The following is a 5,603-nucleotide window of genomic DNA, read 5'->3' on the forward strand; positions in this document are numbered from 1 at the left end:
ACTCCTGCAAATCAGCAGAGAGAGACTGATGAAGACTGTTCTGCACACAGAGCAGGAGAGGAATCCACATGAAGAGAGCAGTGCAAAGTTAACCAGAAAGCTCTGGGCCTGTGCCCAAAATCAGAGCTGCTCCTCAGCTCCAAGGCTTCCTGTGTTCTGTGCTCTTCCTCACAAATGGAGTTTATCGCCACAAATTGATGTTCTCAAAACTTAATTGAATCACTGATACATTTTTTAAAATAGAAAGAGGACAAGTGAGGAAGCCAGACAGATGGAAGGAATTTGAAAATAAGACTCTGACCAGCTCTTCCTCCGGTAGCAGGTGGCGAGGTGTTAGCATTGCAATGTTTTTTCTTTTTTCTATCCAGGTCCTCCTCCCTTCTCCTACCGGCACAGCCCAGACTGGCTAAATGGGGCGAGATTAGGGGAGGCTGATGCTTTTCACTTTCCAAATTAATTTCAGTACTTTAATTCTGGCGATCTCTGAAGCCTGGAGACAGCAATCAAGGGGATTTTCAATGACTCATTAGGATTTAAAGCAAAAGTGCAAAGTTAAGCAAAGTGGGTCTTTTCACACTTTCTTTTTCCTCTGAAAATGGAAATATCTTTTTTAGAAACATAACCTTTGCTCACCTTGAAGAAATTAAAGTATTATAGAAATCAAAAGCCCATCCCGCACAACCCCAAGATAGCATCTGAGGTTTATGGGACATGGAGGGGTAGACTTGGTGGGGGGACAGTCTTTGGACATTTAAAGGTGGCTTGAGGTACTTGGAAGGGGGTTCCTGGAAGCATCAGGGCCTGTGTGGAGGGGTGGGAGTAGCTTTAGGAGTAGAAAGAGTTCATGTCTACATGCTTTCAATGGGAACTGATATATTTTGGAGCATATCACCTGGCTCAGTTTTAAAAACAACACTTCTATGGGGCACCTGGGTGGCTGAGTCAGTTAAGCGTCCGACTTCAGCTCAGGTCATGATCTCACAGTTCATGGGTTTGAGCCCCACATCAGGCTCTGTGTTTATAGCTCAGAGCCTGGAGCCTGCTTTGGATTCTGTGTCTCTCTCTGTGTGTTCCTCTTCCACTCGTGCTGTCTCTCTCTCTAAATAAATAAACATTAAAAAGAAACAGCACTTTTACCCATTAAAAGCTCAGCAAAATGAATGAAGAAAAAATGATAGTTGAGGATATTATTTTGGAAACCGTTTTGAAAATCATGGCTTTTCAGCTTTATGTGATGCCTACTAGAATCACCCTATTAGGGGCTTAAAACACACGCAGGTGCACAAGTGGCATGCATGTTCTCTCTCTCTCTCTCTCTCTCTCTCTCTCTCTGCCTGGGCCCCACATTGATTTGGGAAAGGACCCTGCCATCTGTGTCTTTTAGAATCTTTCCAGGTGAGTCTAATGTGCAGTCAGCATTAAGAACCACTGATCTGGACAATGGCTGCTAAAACTACTGATAGAGATCTCTAGCATGGAAAGGTTAGGCTGAGCACTCGAAACATCTATCATCACTAAAGGTAGGACAACCAGACGTGACAGGCCTCCTAATACGATACAGTAGAAAGTGTGCGGCACTGCCAGTGAAGAATTCTTGCCAAAACAACTGACCTGGAATTCAGTCAAGCCTCAAGATACCAATTTATGGGAAATACAGGAAACAGATGAGCACTTCAGGGATGCAATTAGCAAAATCAGCAAAATCTACAATGTGGAACTCTACAGGCTTGCTATTCAGAGAGTGGTCCCGAGGCTAGCAACATATGGAGCACCTGGGAAGCTGCTAGAAATGCAGGTAGCTTGGGCTCCAGCCTAGACCCTCTGGTAGCTACACTTCAAGATCTCAAGGGCTTTACATGCACATTCAAGTTTGAGAAGCACTGTTCTCCAGGTCAAGTGACTAATACATTCCCAAAGAACTCTCTAGTCTTATATTCCTGTGATAAAAAGTTTTTTGGTTTTTTTTTTTTTAACGTTTATTTATTTTTGAGACAGAGAGAGACAGAGCATGAACAGGGGAGGGGCAGAGAGAGAGGGAGACACAGAATCTGAAACAGGCTCCAGGCTCTGAGCTATCAGCACAGAGCCCGACGTGGGGCTCAAAGTCACGGACCGTGAGATCATGACCTGAACCGAAGTCGGACACTTAACCGACCAAGACACCCAGGCGCCCCTAAAAGTTTTTACAGTTGCATGAAAATCAGAGAGGCAGGAGGAAGCTATAGGTTCAACAGATTTAAGAGTTTCTTTAAACAAATGCAATATATAGAAACTTTTTGTGGTTTCTGATCTTGAGAGCAATTATTTTAAAAATATATGACACAATTGGAGGATTTGAACTGTGAACTTTTAAGATAAGGGAATTACTGTTAATTTTTTAGGTATTATAGTGATATTATGGAATGTTGTTCAGAAAGAATCCTTATCTTCAGAGGCCCTGAGCAGAGGATCTAATTAACCCAAAGCTGGATTCCTGACCTATAGAAACAGAAACTATGAAATAATAAATGCATGTTATTCTAAGCCAAGAAAATCCATATCTTTCAGACACTCATATCAAAGTATTTATGGATGAAATAGTATGATATTGGCATTTGCTTCCAATTAACCCAGTTGTGAGGGGGAATGGGTGAGAGTGTAAGTATAACACAGGTGACATTTTGTTGCTAATTACTGCACCTGGGTGATGGGTATATGGGTTTCTTATACTTTTCGTCCATTTTCCTAAATGTATGAAATTTCCCATCATAAAAACATTTTTTAATTGCTCAGCAAAAGCTGATGTTATTCATAAAGGACTAAAGCTTTAAAGGCCCCGGGGTGACTTCTGAACCACAAGGAGATCTGGAACAGTATTCATTCCAGATTTAGGGATGAATGTGTGGGATGAATGCTCAGCCTAGATTTAGTTTGTGTCCTTGGTGAAATGGGGCTCAAAATAGAAATTAAACTCAGTTATAGAAATATTAAAAAAAAATGCACTCTTGAGTTTGTGAACTGATTCACCTGGATCTCCATCCTGTGGTATCCACTCTGAAAAGTTCTCTCCGAAAAGTCTGAGGCCCAGGGAGCTTGCAAGCTGACCTTCCTTCCCATCTGGCCACTTGGGTTAAAATGTTTTGATTCACTGTTACCTTCTCATTGAGTTACATCCCGCAAAGAGTAGTCTCAATTAAAGTTGTTAGTGAGCCCCATCCTTTTTACATCATTACGTTATAATTCTTTTTTTTTTTTTTTTACAGGTTTTACAAATCCTCCCAAAGGACAATTAGTTTCTGATTCTCATGTCATCTTGAGGAGCTGGCTAAGAGGGGCTGAGTCCATGGAGCCTGGTGAGGCCCCTGTGAGGACCTGGGGCTGGATATTGTGGTCCCTGGTGTCTGGTTCCATCAGCTCTGGGCTGGTTCCCACAGACTGGAGGCCAGTGGGCAGCCTTGGGTCATGTGCTGGGGGAGGCGCTGATAAGCACAGGTAGGGGCCTGAGCTGGGGAGGACCCGAGCCACCCAGAACTTCACCTGCCATCCATAGGGCTTGTACCCTGACCTCCAGCAAGACTGCCAAGGGTGCCCTGTCCAGACCTTTCTCACCATAAGCACTCACTCTTGGGGGCAGTTCCCAGGAGACCCACCAGCCTGAAGCACAAGTGCTTGTCCCCTCTGCTCTCCCTTGGGTCGGCAAATCTTGGTTTTCCCCAAGTGGGGGCATCCCCAGCATTCTGGACCAGGGATTTCTTGGGTCACCCCCTTCTCCAGCAGGTGACTAGACCAGCACAGGGCTTCACTAGTATCCTGCCCCCTCACCTGCCCAACTTTTAGGGGATGTGAAAGGCCTCTGCCCCCAACTCATCTGCCCACTCACCCCCCAAATGGGGACTGTGACATTTATGAGTATTTGACCTAGGAGGCAGCTTATCTGAGTCTTACTAGAAAACTGTACCTTGGAGAAAAAAGAAACCAGAGAAGGGCCAGGGTGACAGGTGGGAGAGCCCCTGTATACGTAACATATAATGGTTAAGTCCCCAGTCCACTTGTTCCAAATTGTACATACTAATGTGAGGTGAGGGAGTAACAAGAGTATTTGGCAAATATAACTAAATCAATATGGTTAATAGATTTTAAACCATTCAAATTGTAACCTGGGCTTTCATTAAAGCTACGTTATTGTCAATAAAAACATTAGATATATTATTAGTATCTGTGACTTACACATAAACACACTGTAGTATAATTACTGGATTTGAACAACTGAACTGTTTGCTTAAGGGAAAGTATTGAACTTCCTCCTACAAAGGACCCCAAACAGATCTCCCAGCGATAAGTATTAATAGAATACCATCTGCCACCAACTTTTTCCAGCTGTCGTTCCTTTTGTAACTGCTTCCAAATCTGTCCTTTATGGAGGTCAAGGGAAATCATAAGAAAGCTCAGTAGAGTCTAAGAGCACCGATCACAACGTCCCCCCACCTATTTTCAGAAAGGAAAGGGATTAGAAGCAATTATTGCTTTATTTCATTCTAGGTAGAAGAACTTGAGCAGGCAGGTAAACCTGCTAAGTAGATAATTTCATAGCTTTCAAGTGAGCATCTGAAATTAAAAAAAAAAAAAAAGGTAATAATCCATTGTTTAAAGGGTGTAAGAATAAAAGGAATTAAGTAGACTGGGAACTGCATGTCTTTTTCCTTTATTGTAAGCCTAGCCTTCTGGAATTTTATCTCTACTTATCTTGGCATCACGCCCCCATTTTGCTTTGTCTCCTGAAACTGGATTTTAGTAACATTGATTCCTGGGTAATCTATGAGAAAGAGCAATGATGTTCCCCTCTACAAGAGCTAATCTAGAAGCCTAGCACACAGTGGATTCTCATGTGTCCTTGGGTATAGAATGCATATTTTCTGGTTTATGGAGAATTTTTGGCCTGCTGATGACATAAAGTGAAGTGAAGTTTGCTCCCATAAAGAGACTGTCCTGACACATATTTCTCTGATTTGGAAAATTCTGTACTTCAGTATCGCTGCAGGAGGATTGCTTGGTTCTTGGAACTGAATTGTTACAATAGGTGGAAAATGAAGCTTTGTAAAATAATCAGACAATAGCTAGGTAAGCAAACAAGTCAACTTATTTACACTATATTGGGAAACATTTAAGCAAAATCAATTCTTTTCACAAATCCCAATGACCTATTATATATTAATCTAATGTTTTTAAACTGTCAAATAATCTTAAAATGTGGAACTTTGCACTTAGGTATAATTCAGCCCGTCAGCATTTAGGATGTGTTTTCCTCATATATGTATATGTGCATGGAGTATATGTGTGACTGTACAAATACAATCTTGTACTATAAGCTTCATTTCAAGAAAGCTTAGCATTAAAATATTAATTTATAAAGTACAACATTAGAAGCAACTATTCCCACTATTCCAGAGCTCCTTTTGTTTTTGAAATGATTTGGTAAGTTTAGGAATAGATAGATAGGAATTGATAGATTTAAATGATTCTGTTAAAATGTTTTCATTCACTGTTACCTTCTCAGTGAGTTACATCCAGCAAAGAGTAGTCTCAATTAAAGTTGTTAGTGGGCTCCATCCTTTTTACATCATTAT

The sequence above is a fragment of the Panthera leo genome, chromosome B2, assembly GCF_018350215.1.
Source record: "Panthera leo isolate Ple1 chromosome B2, P.leo_Ple1_pat1.1, whole genome shotgun sequence".
Lineage (NCBI taxonomy): Eukaryota > Metazoa > Chordata > Mammalia > Carnivora > Felidae > Panthera > Panthera leo.